At 29.5% G+C, this 27,534-nt stretch overlaps 1 pseudogene; it reads left to right on the top strand.

Annotated features, from left to right (window-relative positions):
- Positions 1-21,320: 21,320 nt before the first annotated feature.
- Positions 21,321-23,385, top strand: LOC136827828 (DNA polymerase delta catalytic subunit-like; annotated as a pseudogene).
- The last annotated feature ends 4,149 nt before the right edge of the window (positions 23,386-27,534 follow it).

Below are 27,534 nucleotides of genomic sequence, written 5' to 3'. Positions count from 1 at the left end.
GTGGAGAAAAATAAAGAAGTTAATAATGCATGTCAGCACATTTAGTGAAGTATTTCTCATTACTATAATAACATAATACTTCTTATTATATATTAATTTGTTGTTATTGTCCACAATTAGATTTTTTTTTAAATGTAATGAAATTTATGCAGAACGTTCTCTGGAATCCGCTCAGCTGTCGGTATCATTGAAAATGTGAGGTGATCAGGCTCTCTAAGCCCCTTTGTGTAAGTTTTGATGGATCATGAAATTTGAAGGTTTTAGGACTTGCGTCTTTAGTTAATGTTATGAGCAAATAAGGACATTCTTTTAAGAGTTCCTGATGCTTTTAAAGGGCAAAAAAGCTGTTTGTCTGAGATTTCATTAAAGTCCGCAACACATCTGTTCTTCAAGTTTCTTCGCATAAGGTTGAAGAACTTTGGAGGGTGCCATTAAATGGTGGACATTTTGCTTACCTTATAACTCACATTATTCGTTTTTCAGGCCTCGCTGTGGTCCATTACCGCTTCTAGAAGTTTCACAGAAATCATTTTTTTTTTTGCTGTCAGTTCGTGACCCGTCGCTCCCAGACGATCTTGGGAGCTTATGTGCTAGCCATGCCATGCTTTCAGTGGCGGTCACTTCTCGTACTACTGACCACACCTGGCACTGTTTAGCAGAGGACACGTCAGTATAAATAAAAATAACCGTAGAAAAATTCCATTATCGGAGGCAAACGTGTCCTTGATTACAAAATTCCACCCATAGACGGGCGTGGCAGGTGGTGGGTGTTCCCTGTCCCCGGATGGTTTGTAGAAATGAATCTTGTTTGCCTCGAGAGATCTTTTTCCTTGAGAGGGACTTTGTTTTGTTGGGTGAGGTCGGCCGGGGCTGGGGGGCGAGGATTTTGTCGCATCAGTGTGACCAGCACGTGTACTTCCTGAACCGCCAAAAAGTGAAGAACGCGTTATGCACGTCGAAGGAGTAACTAGCGTCTTGTCACGAAGCTGTAACCTTCAATTCGTGTTACTAATATTCAGTTGTGTACATATAAGAGGAACCAATGCGGCCAAAAGTTCTTGTGTCCTGCCGGGAGAGCTTCTCGAAAACAGATTGTTCGTATTGTGAAAGAGGATAAAGTCAGTCTGTTCTAGGAAGCAGCAAAATTAGGCCTAGTAGCACACGAGACCTCCCCTCATATCGAAGGTGAGGCTAAAACTACATTACGAAGTTAGATTGTACCCCGTGGCACCTATACGGCCTTTTAGGGAGTCATTTGCTTTAAGCGCAAGATACCTATATTATCAAGAATGGGGCGGTGAATTATCGACTCTCGCTGTTCTCTTTGATGGGTAGTTCGTAGATAACAGCGTTCAGGTCGCCGCCGAAGGATTTGAACGTAGATATATAGATCTGCGAACTTGGCAAAAGGGAAAGGCTATTTAGTTTCTACATGCATCAAACTATAATATATATACATACAAACACACACACACACACACACATATATATATATATATATATATATATATATATATATATATATATAATATATATATATATATATATATACACAAAATAGGCTGATTTATTTATATATATATATAAACTATATATATATATCCATACAAACACATGTATACATATATATATATATATATATATATATATATATATATATATATATATATATATATATATATATATATATATATATATATATATATATATATATATATATCATATTTTTAAATATATAAAATGCTTTATATATACTTATATACGCTGTATATTCCTTTTTAATTATTTCATTTGACTTTTAAGTATTTAAATGCATATATTCATGAAAATGTAAGAAACAATAGCAAGAGTATTTTTTAAATGTTTAAAGTGAGATTTCTTGACTTTAGCCAATTGGTGACTGACACTATTCATGTTAGCGAGAATGCCGGCGTTCTGCAAGGCAGAATGCGTTTACCACTGGCCACATAGGGAGAGGCTCAATTCCAATTTAGGGGGTATTTTCATCCTAAGGGATCCACAACCTTTCGTTAGGCGCTCGTCTGCCTTTGGGTTTTATAGCCTCACACTAAACTATTGGTACTGCATACTACCCATCCTGTAGTAGCCCAAAGCAAGGAGACTGATCTGGCATTAATTGTTGTTGTCATTAGTTTCAAGGGAAAGGCGCATCTTCCATCTAGAGGGTATTTCCTTCCCCAAGGGGTTACCAGCTTTTAACCAGGCGCTCCTCTGTCCTGGGTTACTTCAAAATCCCAAGTCATTGGCACTTTATAGGGAATGAAAAGATGTACACCTGGATTTTTCAAGTATAACTGACTACAATACATCCGTAAAATCCATGAGAGAATGGAGTGCTGAGTATTGAGCTTAATGTTCAGCAAGCTATTTATTCATGCTGTTTCCCATACATGTAATCTGTATTGTAATGCATGGAATCTCGCTCTTTTTGTAGGCTAAGGAATTGGGAAAGTCGAAAGGAAAAGTAGAAAAAAATGCAAAAAAATCCTCCCAAATTCCTCTTCTATGTGAGGATGTGCGGTAAGAATGACCAAATGAAACTGGAGTCTTTAGATTCACGCTCATAGACAACATTTTTTTGCTAAATAGTCTTTAAAAGGCGCAAACGACAGGGTACAAAGTCATTCAATCCCTGGTAAACTAAAAGCGGGAGGATAGAAGTTGACATGTTGACTATCATTATAGCACATTTGCGACGGAGACTGTGATAATGCGTCAACTGCTGTGTCTCGACCTCGAAAGTCTTTCGTCACTAATAGTCCTTCAGGATACAGGTGCAACAGCACTGTTGCCAGTCCTATCTACAGAACAATTTTTATTACAACAAAAGAATCTTTGTAGCAATTCCGGATATTCGCGAAGGAAGGTTACAAGCAACATCCTTGTAAACTTTTATTAAGCTAGGGACCCACGTGCAGATTTTAACGCAACCGTTCTGTACAGGTTTTTAAATCTCCAGAAATTCTTTAGCCAATTTTAGCTACGAATCCCTTTATGTGATGACGCCATTTCATCATACAAAGATTAACCTAAATTCTGCCCAGTTTATATTCGGATTAACATATGGACCTTTGGTTTTATTCTACCTTATTGAAACCAAGCTGAATGGACCCCGCCCCTGTACATATTTTTTCATCAATTTTAAGGTTTGCATCACAGGGAAGACTCGAATAGAAGCTGACATTTGAATATATTGACATGGAGACGATGAATGAACGTACAGATGAATTGATTAACCTCATGTGAGCTGGATGGAAGAAGACGGATGAAAGGTTGATCAGAGAATAAGGAAACTGCGAATTAACATAAATCGCTATTAATTTCAGCTTATTTTGATTTGTTCCTCTTCAAGGCACCTTTTCAAAGTCAAGTGTAAAATATAAGGAGAGAACTGGAAAGTTCGACTGATATTTCGCCCGTTTAAGTTGGATTTCATCTTTTGTTTCTAAAAAAATATTACGTTTTCCTCTTATACAAAGCAGGAAGAGTTGGAAACTGGAAATGTCATATGATATCAGCCTTACAAAAAATACAACTCGTTCCTTACGGAGATTGATAGACAGATACTAGATGGATAGGTAAATAGGCAGATAGATAGACAGATTAACAAAATATCAACCGCTGGCAACAGGGGCTATAGAATTTCATCTGGAGTGATTTGCATAATCACAGGAGAATAACGAAAGGTCCAGAGCATAGAGTTACATTTCATCCTATTAGTAAACCATTCTGTCGTTCAGCCAGTCAACCGCAAATCTCAGGGATAAAATGAATTTGTTAAGCTTTCTACAAAAATCACCGGATTTCTTAGAGCTCAACAACGTAACATGTGTCGCAGCGTTTTATTATTGTCTCCTCGTAAAAGAATGCCATTTTGAAAAGATTTCGGCTGTATCATTAAGTGTCATTGGAACGAATCAGTGTTTCCTCTGCAATATTCGTAATTAACAGGAAGTTTCGCATTAAGAAGATAGTTCAATTTCATTTGGGTTTTTCCTTTAGTTATTCTTTGGATAATAATAATAATAATAATAATAATAATAATAATAATTCTAATAAATTCTTTTTTTTAGGTAAGAGCTAACATTTTTCTTTTACCAAGTGTCGGAAATGCAAAGTTATTCGGTACGGGGAAGGCCCCATCGCAGGTCGTAGAGGTGTTTTACCCGCTGGAAGAGAGAGAGAAAAACTCTCATATGGCTCGAAAATATGGATGATATTGCAAAGCGTTTTTGGTAAATGTCAGATTCCGCTCTCAACCAAACTGTGATGAAATGCAACTTTAGGTTTTTCTGAGCTAAGTCTTGTTAAAAAAAAAACTCTTTTGAGAAGATCAGTTTTTGGAAGTGGGCTTAAAGCTTGTTCGTATAAAATGTTTGTTGTTTAAAAAAAAGAAGTTTATTTTAACAAGATCTTTTAAAAAAAAATTTCTGACGTATGTTGTCTTTCATTACGTAGGTTCTTCTGAGAAATAGAATTGTTTTAAAGAGGTAGTTCTGAAAAGTAGGAGGTCCGCTTCAAAAGCTTATTAAAAAAATCTCTAAAAATATTCATTATGTATGAAAGATTCTTTCTGTGATTACACTTTTTGGTTAAGAAGGTTAATCTTCAAACCTTGTCCTTTTCAAAAATCATTTTCACTTAAAAAAAAAAAAAAAAAGAGACAAGCTCTTCCAGAAATGTTAGTCTTTTTTTTTTCTAGGAAGCTCATTTTTGTAAATAGATTCTTTTAAAAAGAGGTTCTTAAAAACGAGGACAAGTCTGTGAGCGGTTTCCTTCCGGAAGCGCGACCGGCAAATCAGAGAGTCAGGATGACCCTCAGAGAAGGTCCCGGTAAATGGACTCATGTTGAAGCTTATTAACGTGAGTTTCATTAGGGGGTAGTTCGCCACGATAAGCAAATTTCGGTGTTCTGTATTCATGTCTTAAAGATGGTAGTCATCGGTAGATCATGCAGAAACTATGGTCGTCTGATCCTTATGAAAATGTACCCATAAGTTTCATGAATTAAAGGGAAATAGGTGCATCCAGAGTATAAGTGGCGTTTTTGAGCAAGATCTTTCTCGTAGCCATTTTTTTATAATTGCTGATGCCCTTGTGGTGTCTCTTACTTGATGCCATCGCTTTTTTAATTTCCTGTAACATCTTGTTAAGCCGCTCTATTTCTTTATTCTTATTCGGCAGCTGATTTAGTCATTAACTCATAGCTGTCATCAGGAAAATTGTGATCCTCCATAAACCGGCTAGTTGGTTTCTAAATTAAGCTGAACTTATTAAAGCATAGGTCCTTGCAAGGGTGAGGGCCATACATGTGGTAAAGCGCTAAAAGATATAGAATATCTGGTGTGTAGTGTGCAGCTCTGGCTCATCAGCCAACCAAGATGATCAAAAGAGATACTACTGTACAATGCTTATGCAATGGCTGATGCACCTGTGTACATCAATTATACATAAAAAATAGAAACAAAAATGAAATATGAAAATGGATGAATCATTATAATTTTTTTCATATACAGTCCCTTTGGCTTTGTTGAAAGTTTGGTTTTCACCATATAGTCACTGTTTCTTATATCGAGGCTTGCGAGATTCCTATGGATTTTCAAGCTTATGAAACAGTGCAGCTTTCAAAACCTTGAGCTCCCTGGGGACAATTATTTTCTCCATCACTGTTCCCAAGTAGTAGCTGAGGTCACAGTCACGTTGACATGCTTACATGTAGTTCAGCAGTGGTGTGAAAGCCTATCAGTATAGCGACATTGGTCACATGATGAAGATACAAAGGAGGAGTCTCAAAGGCCATTGCAAAAAAGGGGGCTATATATCAATATTTGGTAGATGGGGCTATATACCAACATTTGACGGATTTGCAAGACAAACAAGTAAAAAATGCGCCTAAGTTTCAGCGGCGCAATCGAGTTTTCTGTACAGTGTATAACCAAAACCACCGAAAACAGATCTATCTTTCGGTGGTCTCGGTATAATGCTGGTGACCTGTCCTATAGCGTTGCCAGACGCACGATCGTGGCTAGCTTTAACCTGAAAGAAAATAAAAGCTGTTGAGGCTAGAGGGCTGCAATTTGGTATGTTTGATGATTGGAGGGTGGATGAGCAACATACCAGTTTGCAGCTCTCTAGCCTCGGTAGTTTTTAAGCTCTGAGAGCTGGCAGGAAAATGCGGACAAAGCTATCTCAATAGTTTTCTTTTACCGAAAACTAAAAAACTGCCCCTAGATGACCTTGGCAGAATTACTGAATAGGGTAATTGTGGGCAGCTTGTGACCGATGAATTAATGTGCCTCACCGCAGCAGCCTATACTGAACATCCTTGAGTCCTCGAATTATAGTTCCCCTTCCAGGAGAAGGAAAGTCCTTTGTAACTTATCACGACTCTCACCAGGGCCAGAGGAATCGATGGCGCAAGGTTCATACTTCTTTTTGAATTTTCGCTTTTTATTCTTGTTACCAATCTTAAATTTTTATTTTTGCTTTTGAGGTTGCACCACCATTAAGTATAAACCTTGTTATATATATATATATATATATATATATATATATATATATATATATATATATATATATATATATATATATATATATATATATATATAAATATATATATATATATATATATATATATATATATATATATATACATACATTCATATATATACATGTATATATATATATATATATAAAATCTGCAGGTAATTTTAAGTTTAATCGTGTATTTGTTATAGTCACAATGACCTCTCAACGTCTCAGTTTCTTCTTTCCCTTTGGATATTGGTCATTTCACGAATTCTAGGGATTTCAGGATTTACATATCCCTGTATTTTCTGTAATATATATATATATATTATATATATATTATATATATATATATATATATATATATATATATATATATATATATATATATATATATATATATATACACACACACACACATATATTTATATTATATATATTTATATTTATATACACACACACATATATATATATATATGTGTGTGTATATACTGTATATAATGTTGTGTGTATGTTTGTATTTAGGTATGGGTGCGTGTGTTTGATAGTTGGTATGTACAGATTCTACTGGTCTCTGATTTCTAACATCCTTAGTGCCATTGATCAGCATAGTTAAATAGCATTGGGTCTGGTCAGTACTTGGATGGGTTAACCCCCTCGAGAAAAGCGTCACTCCGTAGTGAAAGTAGCTCCTTGAAAACTCTTAGGTCATAGCATGTGGCTACCAACCCGGAAGAAGACCACTTTCAGGAAGTACCTACTTCCGTTACCAGCTTCCCGAGATTCAGTATCAATTGTATGATAAAGAAAAAAAATCAAATCCTTGACAAGCTTCATAAAAAGGCACCTGGCCCTACCACAGATGCACGCGTATCTAATCTCAAGACCCTGACGTCACAGGCAATCGATTAGTCCAGACCCGAATGAAGTCGGCAAAAGTAGCTATCAATTGCCTCGGCCATAGGAAGGTCGCCTCCCAAAGCGGTAAGTCTTATTACATTGTTTCCCCCTGTAGCACCACAAGACCACCAACAACTTCCCCTCTCTTTTCATCTGACCACATTTGTACGTCATTGTTGCCCCTCCCTACCTGCGTTATCGTTTCTTTTATCTGGAGGGAATTTAGGTTATGAAGCTGCTAACAAGGCTCCTCTTTTGATAACAGAAAGAAGAGGGCTTGTTGTTTACCATGTGTCACTTGTGGCCGTGCTCCAGTGGCCATGCGAACGTCGATCCAAGAGCTCCCGTCTCATCTGTCTCATCGTTGGAGGAAGCAGGAAGGCTATTCAAGCAGAAATCTGCCATTTCGATTCCCGAGACGTCACGGGTCGCCTGAAGTTCAGGTAGGAAGAATTTATTCTTGTAATTCAGTGAGGAGCAGCATTCTCGAGATCTCGAAAAACGCTATACACATTCCGATGCTCTCACCAAGGGCCTTATTGCGTCCGTCTGCTTCAGCTGGCAAGGGCTGGGCACCTTGGCGAGGTGGGTGACAGCTTTTTTGAGCGAGCCATACAGGTTCCTGTTATCAGTTATGAAGTCTCCTTCTAATGTGAAATATTGGGCGTAACTACTACTTGTTTTTTGGTTTTCTGTTTTGCTTTTTTTTCTTTGGTTGTTAAGAAACGAGACAGATTTAATCTTCTTACTTCAATTAGTAAACTTCGCATGATCAGGATAAAGTTACACTTTTGGGGACATCAAACGATACGATTTGCGAAGAACATCGCTGAATATTCAACCGGCCAAATAAGATGATAATAATTTGCAGACTTTTTTTCTTACAAGCTTTGGTATGGACGAGCCATGTTCACGTGGGAAGCTTCAGATAAGGATTTAATGTTGCAGAAGGATGGTGGTAGCAGCACATTTTGAGGGGTCGCCTTTGTCATGATAAGAGTGAAGGATCAGTGTAATTGTTCAAGACGTTGTAAGAAATCTCTCTCTCTCTCTCTCTCTCTCTCTCTCTCTCTCTCTCTCTCTCTCTCTCTCTCTCTGTATATCTCATACCCATACACACACATATATACATTTATATGTATGTATATGTACACACATGCATATATATATACATATATAAATAAATTATATGTATATCTATATATATATGTATATAAATGAATATATATGTATATATATATATATATATATATATATATATATATATATATATATATATATATATATATATATATATATATATGTGTGTGTATATATGTATGTATATATATATATGTATATATATATATATATATATATATATATATATATATATATATATACATATATATATATATATATATATATATGTTTATATATGTGTGTGTATACACTGTATATATATATATTCATCCTTATCATTAAAATTCCTAACACGCTAAAATTTAGACAAAGGTAATTCACTAAATGCGGCTGACACCACAGGTTAAAAAGCTGCCAGAGAAAAGGAAGGACGGTCGAAATGATTTGTGTAATGTACAACACCCACAAGAGAACCGTTGGTGCAAATAAATCAGATCCAAACTAATCAGTCGTCTTGAGTGTCAATACTTGATGATGTCTTCGTATCTTGCATTCTCTCGACGGCCTCCGTTGAAGCAGCATCTTAGTTTTTCTCTTCAGATATAATTCAGTAGGATATAAATGAGATTATTTGGATTGTGTGTCTTCGATATGAAATTTATGAACAATTTAAAAGGAGACTGAATCAACCTTTGGTTCTGAGGATCGTCATCCGAAAAAAATGTTTCTGAAGGAAAGAGCGACGCTTTCGACTCTAGTTGAAGGATACTTATTATGGAGACTTCATTGAACTTACTGCGGAAATGACTGTGTTTTGTAGAAGTTGTTTTTATGTATTCAAATAACAGTGAAACATAAATGAATTATAGTCCTTGAAATATGAAAGGCATTGGCCCTGAAAACCTGTACCGATTCGTATTTTTTTTTTCTTTTTTAATTTAGCATTCTTCGCAACAGACGCCATACGTCAAAATGAGTACTATGACCTCCAGAGGGTGGGTCCAAATAGCAACCCAAAAAAGAGCACGAGCATCGTCACCAACATATCAGAAGACATATCAAGAAACCAATTACGAGCGAGAAGCCAAAACTAGGCGAGTGATAAGGACATAGTGCAAACGCCCAAGTCTCGAAGAAGGAGCAGAAGTAGGACCGTCCCTTAGGGGAAAAAAGGTCCGTTTGAGCGTAAGAATAATTACTGATAATCAGATGTGATTAGCGAGGTTTATGATCCAGCAGCTTCGATTCATCTGAAGGAACGACATCATTTTGTGTGAAATTATTAAAATGACAACAACAAGACGTGAGGACGTGCTGGATTTTATCCTGTGGAGCTCTCATAATAGATTAGGAACTTAGGGAGATGCTAACTATTTCTAGAGCGTGAAAGTTACGGGTGTAAATTATTGCCTTTGGAAAATTAAAAACAAAAAACCGAATTTTAGGGACAGGTTAACTGGGCTACACTGAAAAGTTGATGGACTACGGATGGAATTAAAATTGAGGCAAAATGTCAGCAATGTATTAGACTTTACTTTATATGGTGTGTGTTTATATGAAAAGATTGAAAATGCTCAAACAAATGTCTCTAAATAATATATATATATATATATATATATATATATATATATATATATATATATATATATATATATATATATATATATATTTCCTGCATAAAGGAGACAATGGTACATACATATATTATACATATATATATGTATATATATATATATATATATATATATATATATATATGTATATATATATATATATATGTATATATATATATATATATATATATATATATATATATATATATATATATATATATATATATATATATATATATATATATATATATATATATATGTATATATATATATATATATATATATATATATATATTCTTCACACGTATATATATATATATATGTATGTAAGTACCATGTATGTATATATTGTATATATTGGATATGGATAAACTTTACATATATATATATATATATATATATATATATATATATATATATATATATATATATATATATATATAAACATCCAGGTCCATATATATGTTTCATGTAAGAATGAAGGCTAACGGCCGTAACAAGGTCCTTTGCGCTATTGCTGATTTGCCCCTCTATATTTTTAACGGTAAAGATATATCTTCGTTTAACTATTATATATCTCTTCGTCTTCTTTTCTTCGTTTTAACGTGCTTTTTATTTTCTATATATATGTATATATATATATATTTGATATCAAAGTTTGATCGTTGGGCCAATATCGGCTGCCCTGCCTGACATCGCTTAGACCCCGGTAACGATGTGTATTATCATTCCCTTTCTCCCAAACAGCGAAGAACTAACGACAGTTCGAGACGTGTATGTCAACAAGATGTTGGAGTGGCTTTGCTAATGGGACTTAGCTGAACACCCATTTGCCCCTCTCCGTTGATTACATACGTCATTTTTAACCAGTCGGCTAAAGATGAACCCGCGCCACGGACCTAAGTCTGCTCTCCAACTTAACCTATTAAAGGGCATCTCTTCGTATGCCAGGTATTTTCTCCAGGTGATGACTGACAGGAAGGGAACGCGTCGGCCTCATGCGACCAAAGCGTTCATGGAAACAGAAAGAATGACAGGGGGATGAGCAAGAATTGTCCTGGCCCGGGAGGAAGAGACCCGCTTCGCGAAATAGGAACATCTTTTATAATCGTGAAGAACTGGGATGGGGAAGGGGCTATCAAGATCTGGCTTTGAGTGAAGGACTTAGTGACCAGCGCAAGCAATTTTGGTAGCCTGGTTGGTCTTTCCTAGTTGCCTAGGGAAGGAAAGAGTTCTGTCCTCCATGTCGATGGAACAATGACCAGAAAGTTGCTTGTAAAAAAAGTGAACGGGAGCCCATTTGCAGTGGAGAGGGGGAGGATCTGGGGAAGAGTTAAGATGTTGTCCATTGATTAACCGAATTCCTTTTGAGCCATTACTGTCGAGAAGCAAAACAGTGCTAGAACTCTAAATTCTAGAGCATCACTGTAAGCCCGGTGCCCACGATGCTATTCCTCGGGCATTTTTCGAATGCCATCTAGTGTGAAAACAGTATGTGAGACATAGCATGCAAGTATGTGTGTAAACGATATTACTGTAGGAATGGAATGCGAGGATTTCTGAAAATGCTTTGGAATATATAGAGAAGTCATCTATATAAGGCCCAATAAAGTTGCCAAAATTGTGTTTGGTACGCGTGCTTCACAACCACTGGTGTTCTAGACTGGCTGACCAAGACACAGATAATGGCATCATAGTTCCATGAAGCTGGGTAATGACTGCCCACATGAAAGCTTTTTTACATTTCACACTAAGCAGGCACAATCATAATCCTACAAGGATCGCTACAAATATGAAGGACAAATATAGTTCATGTTTCATGGGTGAAGGTTCAGTACACTGGCAAGTCAGAATGATTTCAGCTCAAAACTAAGTGCTTATGGTTAAATGGTAAATTGAATGCAAATGTTGAAAGTAAGCTTTGTGATTATGCCTAATACATACGTATACATCCATATGTTATTTTATCCTCTCTCTCTCTCTTTATCTCTCTCTCTCTCTCTCTCTCTCTCTCTCTCTCTATGTATATATATATATATATATATATATATATATATATATATATATATATATATATATATATTTAATATTTGATGATAAAATGTAAAACGAATATAATCTTCATATTATTGTACTGTCAGTTAATGGTCCATTTCCTAATAATAATAATAATAAATAATAATCAATAATAATAATAATAATGCATCCTGCGATCCTGTCCTGAATGATGCCCTAACGAGGAGGGCGAAACTAGTCGACATTCAACGAGAACTACCTCCTACACATCACTAAACCACCGGATATGAATATTGGTCAATTGCTTGCAACCATTCCAGCGCCAGAAAACAATTAATAAGACGAATTGAGCGTTTACTATACAAAATAAATGCTGTTGAAACTGCCATTTTGTTTAATAATAATAATAATAATAATAATAATAAGAGCAATTGCTAACTGAAGACATTGCAAAGCATAGCAGTTGTGGATTGATATCAGTTATATGCATTTATATTTATATAAGTGTTGTAGATGTTAAACGCTATCTGCAAATGGTGACTTTTTTACCAAAACTATAAAAATTACTTCATCCTTTCATCCTTATCGACTATTATGCGCTCAAAATATTCTACAACTTGTTTTTGTTGAAATAGATTACCACCTATCTTAGGAGATACGAATTTTCTTTTATTAAGATTTGCACTCACATTTTTTTTTTTTAGATATTTTAACTTGAATTTTAAATGACTGAAGAAAATACATAAGTATATTGTTTATTTATTTATTCATTTTTAATTTATTTATTTGCTAACTGTTTCCCAGTATCATTTATTTGTTTATTCATTTATTTACCTACGAGTGAATAACAGTTTTTAATAGGCATTTACTGTTTTTAACGTGCCAATTCAATGGTGCTGAATGACCGCTCATGGTCCTGTTGTTGTTATTATTATTATTATTATTAGAACTGGAGCAATGAGTAGTGAGAGTAACTGGAACGCTAGCTAATAAGTCAACAGCAATGCCCCTTGGGAAAGTAATAAGAACCTTTAGTCCTGTCCACTTTATCACACCCCCTTTTTTTGCAGATTCAACCATCGCCTAGGCTAGTCAGGCTGAATCCAGAGGTCCACACTATGTCTCATTCTCTTTAGTACTTGGCAAGGACCCGCGCTGGCATGACGATACCTTCAAAACCTACCACTGAGTAAAAAATCAGACCACAACGAAATGAAGAGGTTAAAACAGGTCAGTTGTCCATCGAAAGTAGGGTCTCGACTAACGGGCCTCCTGGAGGAGAAGGGTTGCAAATAAAAGTAACATTATGGACAATTATATATAAGATCACTATTTATTTACTCATTGCATTCAGAGCTCCAATTCCTAAACAATGAACCTCCAAAGACGGAAAAAGAGAAGGGATCTGTTATGCTGCTACAGGCTATGTACTTTTCTTAGATTAGATAGGAAGCCTCTAATGGAGTTAATATTTTGCAGTAAATAAATTTATTGTATTCCTTTATAACTATAAAATTATAAACTCTAAAACGTTTATCTGTAAAACAGAGTTGGATGAAGTGATTTCAGTATTGCCGTAAATGTTCGAGGTAGTTATGCTAAATAGTTTTGCTTAGAAAAATTATAAGTTTTCTCATTGAATTTGATTCTACATGGATAAAATTCTATGCTTAAGCTTTAATATCGGAATTAGATTCTAGTAGCAACTTTGAGAGGTGCAATATTAATCAAAAAAATATAAAAAAATTGTTTGTAAACATACTTAAATCATGTAAATTGGTACCTGCTTCATATAATTTACCTTTTATGTATACCAGGACAAAATTTCAAAAAGAGCCCTATAAAATTTTGATATACGACATCAGTAAATTGCATTAATAAAGAGATAGATATTTTGCTTAATTTCAGATAAGCTTTATAACGTAACTGATAATACCGATGAAGTGAAGTAACAATGATACTATAGGTCTTGGTAATTATATGACATTTCCATTTGATTTTAGTACTCTGAATACTACGTTACCACAAGATGATCTAGTTAGATTCTTTGTTGCCTTGTACAATAAGACTAAATTTGTTAAAATATTAAGTTTTTTATTATTTATTATTTATATTAAATTTAATAAGTTATATAGGTAAAATATATAGGTATCCCTATGGGTGCTAATTACACCCCTAACATTGCTAATTTATATTTACATTTTATGAATCAAAATTCTTGTAAAATAATCCAGTAGAAGGTAGACTTAAATATGAAAATACACACGCACACGCACACACACACACACACACACACACACACACACATATATATATATATATATATATATATATATATATATATATATATATATATATATATATATATATATATATATAAATTATATGAAAAACATTTGGGATTATTATGTTATATATTTCTTTTTGTTTAGCTAAGCATTGTTCTTGGAGATATTCTGGGTAAAGGTAAATGGAAACAGTGCCTACGTATTCAGTGAGTCAGTGCTGACGAAGGCTGGCTTCAGTCTGGCGTCCCATGGAGACAAAGGGCACCGTGCCCTGGGTGATGCTCTGGCTATGTCACCAGAAGTCGTCCAGTTCCGGTAGAGTGTTCATTCATTCACTTTCATGGGCGTGTCATAGAAAGTGTGAATGATCCAATTTGAGTACAGGTTAGACATTTCAGGATGAGATTCCCTTGTGATCAGATCCGCTTTCCTGGAAGACTTTGTGTGCTGCCTTTGAGGTGAGCTGAAGCTTTATTTTCAAAAAACCTGAATGGGTTTTAATAACTTTGTTTAACATGTACTGATTCTTTGCACTGATTGCCATGCTTTGAATATCTTTTTCCCCATGTCTCTTTGATTTGTTTATTTTGCCATGTTTAATTATGTGCATTTCTTTTGGGGTAACATGAGAAATATCCCACATTTATTTTTCTTTGTACCAATTTTTAAAAGTTTTGTTTTTCCCTTTGTTTCCTCAGATGTATTGAATAGAGGTCAATATAAATGAAGGGGAATGTGACTTATCATGACTACGGTCATCTTTGACTTATTTTGACACTTTTGTTGTAGACTCAATTGTTGGATGTTGATAGCACTATGTTATATTTTTACTTGGTTATTTTGGGTTAACAATTCTGGGATGCTGATATTCCCATTTCATTCCTATTTTGATTCCAATGTGGACTACTGAATAAATTATATTTTTGTAGACATGTTTTTGCTGTTCTTCATTAGTTCAGCTAGTGACTTGGATAACAAGAGAGAGAGAGAGAGTTGAATGGAGGGAAAGAGAGAAAGAAGTAATGCACTTACCCAGTGAGCAGGCTGGCCAACGCTGGCGTGAGATCTTTTGAGATTTAAGTTAATTATGTCATTGACCTTATAACAGAGGTAGTACGAGGTTATCACACACACACATACCAGCTGACCAATCCGCCACTACCCAGTAGAACTCTGAATGACAGCCTACATGAAGCGGGAGGGGAGACGGAGGGAAAGGGGAGGGGGAAGGTGGATGGGAGGGAGATGGGAAGGTGAAAGGGAGGGGAGAGAAGGGGGAGGGGAAGTTTTGTTCCACTATTAAAAAGAATAAAAGGCATCTCCACTGAACAAAGACGATAAATGAAAAACATTGAATTTCTACGATACATGCTCATATATGCCTGTGTTTGTGTGTTTGTGCGGGGCGTTGGGAGAAGGTCTGACATCCTTTCAATAATAGATGGACCTTTTATCGATTACGTGAAATGCACTGCACTGCAAATCGGAGAAGAGTCGTGCAGGTATCTAACTTCATCAAAATGCACGAATTTGTAGTGGCTCAACGTATTACTAACTTGCTATCGTACGAAACTTCAAATACTCAAGGAAGAAATGGAAATGTGATCATTAGACCTAGTAGTTGAAATCGAAATGGTGGACTTATTTTGATACTGTGTGATTATTTAAGTATTTGCGTTTTTTCTCATTTGTGGCTTGTGGAGAATTCATCGCATTACGTTCGGTAAACATGGTAATGTTTTTCTTTTATTTGATCATTAAATTTTTAAAATCTTTTGGTAATTCATCATCAAACCCACGTCAAATCTTTCTTCCGAAAAGAAAGGTTGTTTTAAAAATGACCATTTTACTGTATTGCTTTCGGGGCTATATTCAAATTTAGCCATGAATGCAATACTAAATTCCCCACAAAATCTTTAATTAATGGGAAATGGTAAATCCATACATTAAAACTACCGTCATTATTTTTATCCATTAATACAAATATTGGTTCACAATCCCTCAAACTGATAAAAACCATTGCTTGCGGTATCCTTGAAAAACAACGCATCCAGCGTAACACTTTTTGTTTCTTTATTATTATTAGTAAGGTTAAATGTTGTAATAACATATTACCGATCTCTCATCACCAGAATGTTTAAAAAACATCCTTGATTGATAATTTACTATAGTATAATGGTGCATGATCATAAACGTAAATTTTCGGTATGACTACTGTGTCAAAATACTTGGAATTAATAATGTTAGATAAAGTAAAAATAAATGGCATTTTTGTATCAACATTACACGTTAAAGACATTTGTCCTTGTATCATATAGAATTTACTATTAATTCTGCAAAATGTTGAATTTTGATAATTTTTTCAATGTTAATTTCACGTTCTTCCACGTTTTCCCACGTTTGTGTATTTTATTTTTATCAAGTACAAACATTTCATTTTTAAATATTTGTAAAAACTGTGCACTAGTGTTGTTTGAATATAGTTGTAAGACATTTTTCTTTAAACTTTCCTCCGCTGATTTTTATCAAATTTTATACTTCATTTAATATTACTGATGACCCATCATCACCACCACCACTATTGTTATTGTTCATCTTCTTTGTCACAACGAGAATGAATATGAAAACCACAAACCTCAACCTATATATATATATATATTAACCATATTATATTTACTTTTATAAATGAGAATTATTATTATTATAAAATTTATTATATTTATTTGACTTTTAATAAAAAAATAAAACATGAATAATAAAAATGAAAAAATTATAGCAATATACAATGAAATACAATTTTTATATAGTAAATTGAAAAAATATTTATGTTTAGTCTTTATTATAAACAACTAATTATATATTACAAAAATATAAAGAAAATATAATAAAAAAATATTTTAAAAATAAAAAATTGATAATGATGTTGAAAGAGAAATACGTAGTTATGTTAAAAAAATAAAAATATTACCCCAAAAAAAAATTTATCACCACAAATAATTTTTTATTAATTTAATTTAATATTATAAATTAATTCATTTTATTTTTAATTTTATAATACTTCTTATTCTTATTATTAAATGCATTTAAAAATATATATAAATATAAATAATAAGAATAAGAAGAAAAAAATGCAAAAAATATAAAAACAAACTTTTATTTATTTTTTAGATTTAATTTATAAAAAGAATAAAATTTTATTTTTAAAATAATTTATAAGAATTTTGTAAATGATTTATATTTTTAGGTAAAACTAATCACTAGATTCTAAATTTTCCATCACCATTTTAAAAAAATGAACAAATGTATTTTTATTCCTTTTTCTTTGATGATTATTTTGTTTTACATATCCCACCAGTAAGGAAGGAATATAAAATTTTATGATTTGACTTTAATAAAGTATAAACATTAATTTTAAAATTAATTAAAATAAAATAAATCCATCAAAAATAAAAATCTACTATTTTTAAAAATATCTCAAAAAATATCTACGTTAGTTTTTGAGATTTTTGGAAATAACTTTTCTGATATAAACGACATTTAAAGAAGATAGGAATAAAAACAGAATAGAATGAATACCATCATTGAAATTTTAAATGAATTTACTCTTAATCTCAAAAAGAAACATTTAAAATATGTTGAAAAAAAATGAAAAATATTACCCCAAAAAATCTAACCGTCCAATTTTTTTATTTATTTATTATTTATAATTATTTCTTTATTCTTTTTATTTTTATTATATTATGTATATTCTTATTCTTATTATTATATTTATTTATATATATAAAATATATATAAAGTATAAATAATAAGAATAAAAAGAAAAAAAATTTAAAAAAAAACAAAAAACAAACGTAGATATATTTTTGAAATATTTGTTAAAAATAATAAAATTTTATTTGATTAAAATTTTTTATACTTATTTTGTAAACCAATGTTTATACTTTTAACAAAACTAATCACTCGATTCTAAATTTTCCATCACCATTTTAAAAAAATGAACAAATGTATTTTTTGATTCCTTCCTTACGTTGATGATTATTTTTTTTTAATAAAAAACTAATTTGAATAATTTTAACAATAAAAACTAATAAACAATAAATAATAGTTTTTACAAAAAATAATTTTATTAATTTTTAACAATAAAAACTAATAAAAACAATAAATAATAGTTTTTAAAAAAAAGTTTTGTAAGGAAGGAATATAAAATGAATATGTTTTTACTTTTTTAAAAGTATAAACATTAAAAAAATTTTGATAAAAATTGTCATTTACGCAAAAAAATAAATCCATCAAATAAAAATTGTCTACTTTATTTTTAAAAATAAATCAAAAAATTTTTCTTATTTATAAAATAAAAATTTACAATTTTTTATTTTTTTGATTTTGATTTTAAAATCTATAAAAATTGTAAATTTATAATTTTTTTTTAAATATTTTGAAAAAAATAATAAAATATTTTTGACATTTTTTTTGTATTTCAATGAATTTTAATTTTACAATAAAATTAATCACAAAAGATTTAAAAATATTTTTAAAAAAAAAAAAATTTTTTTAATAAATGAATTCATATTACCATCATTGAATTTATAATTTTTTCTAAAAATATAAAAATTAATCTTTACTCTTAATCTCAAAAGAGAAACACGTTAGTTATGTTGAAAAAATAATGAAAAATATTACCCCCAAAAAAATCTAACCGTTATTAAAAAATTTTTTTATTTATTTTTATTATTTATAATTATTTCTTTATTCTTTTTATTTTTATTATATTATATATTTGTTATTCTTATTATTATATTTATTTATATATATAAAAATATATATAAAAATAAATAATAAGAATAAGAAGAAAAAAAATATTCTAAAAATCTCAAAAAACAAACGTAGATATATTTTTTGAAATATTTGTTAAAAATAATAAAATTTTATTTGATTAAAATTTTTTATACTTATTTTGTACGCCAATGTTTATACTTTTTAGGTAAAACTAATCACTCGATTCTAAATTTTCCATCACCATTTTAAAAAAATGAACAAATGTATTTTTATTCCTTCCTTTCGTTGATGATTATTTTTTTTTTTACATATCCCACCAGTAAATCAAGGAATATAAAATGAATATGTTTTGACTTAAATAAAAATTATAAGAATAGAATGAATACCATCATTGAAAAGCTAAATGAATTTACTCTTAATCTCAAAGAGAAACACGAGCGTTATGTTGAAAAAAAATGAAAAATATTACCCCAAAAAATCTAACCTAGAAATTTTTTTTTCTTTATTTATTATTTATAATTATTTTTCTATAATTATTTCTTTATTCTTTTTTTTTTTATTATATATTATATATATTCTTATTCTTATTATTATATTTATATATATAAATATATATAAAATGTATAAATAATAAGAATAAACATTAAAACGTACAATTTATCCTCAAATAAAAACGGCTAATGTTAAATAAAATGTCCATAAATAAAAATCTACTATTTTTGATTGAATATTTTAAATCAAAAACAAAATTTTAAAAATATCTATTATATTAGTTTTGATATCTTTTTGGATTTTTAATCAATTATACTAACATATCTAGATACAAAATATATTAATATATATATATATATATAAATATATAAAAAAGTGGATGATGATGAACTGAAATTATATTTCTTAATCTATGAAAATGGCCAAAAATAAGGACTTAAAAGAATCAGGAAAATTTGATGGACTAATATTTTTTATAATAAAGTTATCAAATTTATTTAATTTTATTTTTTTACTATTTGAGTAATAAAATATCCTTAACACAAACTCATTCATCCATTCTTATTTTTAAAACTTGGTGACATTATTAAATAAATTTTTTTGTTTAAATAAAATATAAATATATATATATATATATATATATATATATATTATATAAAGGAAATATTCCTTTTATATATATATACATAAAAATGATGAAAAGAAAAATTTAAATAATAATGATGTTAAAAATAATAAAAAAAAGATTTTCTTATAAAACGACCTTCTGTTCCTATTTTAAAAATTACTAGAGATTCTTTTATATTTTTCAATTTAGAAGTTGATGATTGTACTGGATTTTTTATTATTTTTAACAAAAAGAACGTTATCGTCTAATCATAATGTTTGGAGTAAATAGTTTAGGAAATTCAGTATGTTGTCACGTTCATGGTTTTATCCATATTTTTACGTTAACGTTCCCTGAAAAGTTTGATCTTCATCAAGTAAATAATTTTAAAATGACATTAAATGATAAAGTTTCTAATAAATTACGCTGTTTAAATGGATTAATTGCCAAATTTATCACGTCTGTGGAAATAGTATCTAAACAGAATTTATATGGTTATAATTTCAATAATGAAAAGACCAATTATTTTAAAATAATTGTATCATTACCAAGATAATTACGTGATGTACAGCGCATTTTAACAGAAGAGAAAAGTGTTTTTTATTTTAAAGATTATGAAAAGGTTCAATTTTATGAAGCCAACGTTGACTTTATACTAAGATTTATGATTGATACAAACATATTTGGTTGTTCTTGGATAGAATTACCATTGTTTAAATGGATCGTTAGAAATGAAAAATTAAAAGAAACAAAATGTCAAATTGAAATTGACGTTTTAAATAAAATGGTAATTCTTAAATCACGATCCCACTCAATATTCATTTTTGTTAGTAGTATCGGACCTCACTCTTTCATTCGACATTGAATGCGCTGGTAGAAAAGGAATTTTTCCTCGCCAGATATTGATCCTATTATTCAAATAGGTAACGTTATTATAAAACAGTTGGACAAAAAAACATGATAATGATGATGATCAATATTCACATGTTAATTTTTGTCTTGGGTGAATGTTCACCCATTGATAATGCTAAAATATATACTTTTCAATCCGAGAAAGAAATGTTGTTCTTGGTCTCGTTTTGTTCAAAATGTAGTGGATCCCTATGTTAAAAGGATACAATATAAACAATTTTGATTTGACATATTTGGTGGAAAGAGCTAATCATTTAAATTCTAATCAATTTTATCTTAGTCCATTTTAGTGGGTTTAAAATCAAAATTACTACAAAGACTTTTGAAAGTAAGCAAATAGGTAAAGCTATTAACAAAGTCATAAATATAGAAGGTAGATGTATATTGGATGTATTAAATGTTATTAAAAGAGATTATAAATTACGTTCTTACAGTTTAAATGCAGTTTCTCAACATTTTTTAAAAAGAACAAAAGGATGATATTCATCACACACAATTTTAAAATAAATATCAGTTTTACATCACAAGAACGCTCAAACGAGACGAAAAATTGGCCCCTATTGTTTAAAAGATGCGTTTTTGACCTTTGAAATTAATAGATAAATTAATGTTATTTATCAATTCTATCGGAAATGGCTGAATAACGGGAGTTCCTCTTTCTTTATTCTTACGCTTGGGTCAACAAATTAAAATCATTTCTCAACTTTTAGAAAATGTTCAAAATATGGTGGTGGTGGTAATGATGATGATTTTATAATTCCTTCGTGAGGACCGAGAAAAGGGGAACGATTATCAAGGAGCTACTGTGATAGATCCAATAAAAGGATTTTATAACGATCCTATTACCACGCTAGATTTCTGCGCTTTATATCCTACAATTATTATGGCTCATAATCTATGCTATTCAACGTTGCTTAATAATAATAAGCATACAGCCTTATCGAAAGTGATAATTATACTAAAAACACCATCAGGTAATTATTTCATTCAAACCTCATATACGTAAAGGCTTACTTCCTCAGATATTGGAAAATTTACTCTTAGCTCGGAAAAAGCTAAAAATGATTTGAAAAGGGAAACGGATCCGTTAAAAGAAAGGTATTAGACGGTCGTCAATTAGCTTTAAAAATATCTGCAAATTCCGTTTATGGATTTACGGGTGCCCAAGTTGGTAAATTACCTTGCGTAGAAATTTCGCAAAGCGTTACGGCATTTGGACGAGAAATGATTATGTTTACCAAAAACATGATTGAAGAACAATATCCAAATGCTAAAGTTATTTATGGAGATACGGATTCAGTAATGATAAATTTTGGCGTAAAAACCGTTCAAGAAGCCATAATGTTGGGTCAGGAAGCGGCGGATAACGTTACGAAGCATTTTATTAATCCTATTAAATTAGACTTTGAAAAGGTTTATTGTCCATATTTACTTATCAATAAAAAACGTTACGCTGGTCTGTATTATACTCGACCAGATACTTTTGATAAAATTGATTGTAAAGGAATAGAAACAATTCGTAGAGATAATTGTCATCTCACCGCCAACTTAATAGCAGAAATTTTAAAAATAATTCTCATTGAACGAGATACGAAAAAGGCCGTTACACTCGTCAAACAAACCATTTCAGATTTACTTAATGACCGAATTGAGTTAAGTCAACTGATAATAACTAAAGAATTGACAAAACTCAAAACGAATATAAAGCAAAACAAGCCCACGCTGAATTGGCCAATAAAATGGCCATTCGAGATTCTGGAACAGCGCCCACACTTGGAGATCGAGTTCCTTACGTTATTATATCAACAACAACAACATCTAAAAAAAAAATACCTTTATATCAAAAGGCTGAAAACCCGATTTTGTTTTGAAAAATGGTCTTCAAATAGATTATGAATATTATTTATTAAATCAAATTAAAAATCCTCTATTACGGATATTTGATCCTATCCTTGGAAAGGACACTGAACAAATTTTATTACGAGGTGATCATATGATTATTATAAAAACGGGAAAAGAATTAAATGTTTTAAAAGTATTCGACTACAATGTACAAATTGTCAAAAATTTATTAATCAAAATAACAAAATTTATTATGTATTCAATGTAGAAAAAATAATAAAAAATAGTATTATTATTCATTGCATAAAGGATTTTTTTATTATATATATATGTATGTTATTATATATATATATTTTTATTTTTCTCTAACAATGGTGAAAAAATTCATTTTAAACATTTAATATTTTTTATTTATTATACAAGATAATCTTTTCAACAATTTTTTCCTTTGATTTTTCTTTGTACTATTAACTCTTCTTTTCCCTCCAACAAATCAGTTTTAAAAGTTTATTATTCTCTTTTCTCAAAGCTTTACATTCCTCTAAAAGTTGGGACAAATCATTACATTCATTTAAAAGTTTGGATAATTCTATTCTATTTGCTAGGGTGGGAGGTAACCATACTTTTGGACAAGTATTTACAGCGATCGTTGGTGATGATGTTCGTCCAAAGTCTAAACATTTTGATCCAGCAACTTCCCAAGATGATACCACCATATTTGTTTTCTCTGCAATATGAATTCAAAATGCGACACATGTATATATAAATGTAAAATGAAAAATAATAAAAAAAATAATAATAAATAATTATTACTTTTTTATATTAATAAAATATTTTTATTTTATTTTTTCATTACACTAAATAACCTTTTCTAGTAAAAAAATAATAATAAATAATTATTACTTTTTATATTAATAAAATATTTTTATTTTATTTTTTTCATTTTTTGTTATTCAGTATCAAATTGATAGCTGAAAATTTTTTATTATTATTAATAAAAAATGTAGCTATTTTTATTTATTATTATTATTACATTAAATATTTTTTATATTTTGTAGATATATATAATGTTAATAAACTTTTGTCAATATATATAAAATAATAATTATATATATTAAATAAAATAATTATATATATATAAATAACCGTTTTTAGTAAATTTTTTGTCGTGTCAAGAATCATAATTTTTTATTTTTAATATGTTTTTATATGAATAAAAATCATCAATAGATGACAAAGACAAAAAAATTATTTTTATTATTTTATATGAATTAATTCTGAATATGGAATATACACAACAATTTTCCCATCAAACAATTCGAGAATACACGGTGTATTAGATATCCTCTGCTGATCATCGTCGTATTTTTTTTATAGGATGAATGACTGAAAAATTATAATTTTTATATCTCTTAAATTCAAGATATCCCTTTCTCGTTGAATATTAAAATCAAAAAACTTTAAATGAGACTTTAACTTTAAAAATTCAATACCCTGTTGATTGGTTATAACAGACATGTCATTATTAGAAGAATAATGATATGTCATTTTTTAATTCATATATATTTATTTAGTCATGAAGAAATATATATATTTTTCATTTATTCTATATATATATATAATTTATATATATATGTTTTTATATAATAAAAATATTATATATATATATGTTTGTTTAATTAAAATATATATATATATATATATATATATATATATTAAAAAATGAACAGTTGTGTAAATTCTTCTACTATATTTCATTTCATTAGTGAACCTACAAGTAGTTTGAAAATTTATAAAACAGGGTTAGAAAAATATAAGCAATACAAAGTAAATTATGATAAAAGAATCTAGTACTTTCATTGCCCGGGTTAATAAAAGTTTTTATAAAAATAATAAAGAATTGTATAACGTGTCTTTTATTGATGTATTAAAAGTAATATTACCAGATGAAAATTATAAATTTTTAACATTTGAAAACTTTTTGCGCTTATATTATCAATCATATTTTTCACCTATATTATTTAAAAAAAATAATAAACCATTGAGGTTATATTAAGTCCTTTTCTATTATATATATATATATATATATATATATATATATATATATATATATATATATATATATAATATATAAAAATAAAAAAATGGGAGTTCATTATTTGATAAATCACTTAAAAAGTTATTTTATTCCAATTTCTCTTTGTAATGATAATAATAATAATAATAAAAAATTTTAAAAAAATGATAAATTGAATTTTATTGAGTAGACAGTACACATTTTTTTACATCAAAACAGCAATAATAAAAATAATGATTATTTAGATTTTAATGCTGAAATATTGAGTGATGCCATTTTGCATTACGTTGCTAAAGTATGTAATTTTTTTTCAAGTTGAAGATGGTAGTAATATTACTTTTTTTTGGCCGTTGATGGATACCCTCCGGTTTCAAAACATAAAGTGATCGTTATAGATGATGAAAAAATATTTACAAATTAATTAATGTAGGCAAATTATTTAAAAATAGTTTTAAACTATTGGAGGAAAAAAATGACACGAGATTTAAAAACATAAAATTTAATTTTGTAACAAATCTTGAATCTGATATTCAAATACGTGGAGAAGGAGAAATTGAACTTTTTAAATTTGCTAGAAATTTATCATCATCTACTAATAATAATGATGATGATGGTAAAAGTGTTATTATTTCTCTTGATTCTGATGTTTTAGCAATGATGACATTTTTAAAAAAATTCAGAAATTATTCTCGTTACTCTAATTTCAAAACAGGCATAGGACTTTTATACAACTTGGATAATTTATCTAATGACTTAAAAATTAAATTATTATCAACTTATAAATTATGTTATTTTACATTTTATATTTTTTGGAAGTGATTACAATTCTAGGTTATTATTAAATTATAATGATGAAACCAAAATGTGATATATAAAGCTGTTACTGAATCATCAACTAAAATGAATTTTAATGACGTCTTACAAATTGCTAAATTATGTAATGATACTTTAATGATAATGATGAAAAAAAATGTTTATTTTTTTATAGAAGCCCCTTTGTGCTATAACTTATTACCTCTCTTTAGGTGAAAATAAAAATATTTTAAAATTTCCTTCTTATTTAAAAAAATAAATATAATTTAGCAATTTTAATTTTTATCCTTCATAAATAATTTGTCCTATACGGTCCTTTTTATTAATATCATATTTATTATTAGATAAATTATTTAATACAATATCACCATTTTTATCTCCGCCAATTACGATAATTGATGATTTTGAAGCTAAGCCAGATCGGCTAGCGTATCTAATATAATAATGCGAAGAAAAAGAGAGATGAGGAAATTTTATACCTGTAGAAATAGTAATAACATCATTTCCATTTATCGTCATGTTTTGAGGTGAAAAAAAGCGTCCCAAGCAACAGACCCCCTCGTCATTTTTTTCGGCCAATATTCAGTACCACCGTTGTTATTATCTTTATTATTATTATTTTGTTCATTATTATTATCATTTATTAAATATTTTAACAATCTAGCTATAGCTATAATATCACCCACTTTAACATTTTTTTCTTTTGTTTTTGAAAAATTATACATTATTATTCCTATATTACCCGAATAATCTCTATCAATAATTCCTCCCAATACGTCTACATCTTGATCTTCGTTATTTACTTTCTAGTTTGATGTAAAAATTATTATTATTATTATAATTTAAATTAATATTCATAATATTAATCTTTTTCTAGGGTGGTATATTTACATTAATAGGACTAAATATTTCATAATAAAAATTTTCATAAATTTTTTGTGGAGAAATTGCAGAGAAATTTAATTTTGTATATTCCATTTTTATATATATATATATATATATATATATATATATATATATATATATATATTATTTATATTAGTTTTAATAGAAATTTTATTTTTTTTATTTTTATTTTATTTTAGAAAATTTTTTATTAATAAAAACTTTTAATAATGAAAAAAATTTTAAATTGTATTTAAATTATTATTAAATTTCATTTTAAAAATTATTGTTTTTAGAGGATTGTATATATACTTTTATTATTATTAAATTTTATTTATATATATATATATATAAATAAAATATAATAAAATGGTAATGTCATTTTTGTTTAGCTTAAAAGGGTTGATAGTTGTCAATCTTGCATTAGTCTAGTTTAAACTTTGTGTCATTATATAATTTCTGTTGTAAAAAATTTATTTAAAAATGCCAACCCCAATAGAAAATGATTTATTTTTTAACAGACGACGATTTAATATGATGATGATGATGATGAGATGAAAGAAGATGATAATTTTAACGAACAAAAAATGGCTGAAGAATTGTTTACTGCCATCAATAATATTAGGATGGATAAAGAAAACG

This window comes from Macrobrachium rosenbergii, chromosome 42, assembly GCF_040412425.1.
Source record: "Macrobrachium rosenbergii isolate ZJJX-2024 chromosome 42, ASM4041242v1, whole genome shotgun sequence".
NCBI lineage: Eukaryota > Metazoa > Arthropoda > Malacostraca > Decapoda > Palaemonidae > Macrobrachium > Macrobrachium rosenbergii.
Note: the sequence above shows the minus strand (reverse complement) of the source record. Positions and strands in the feature narration are given on the sequence as shown.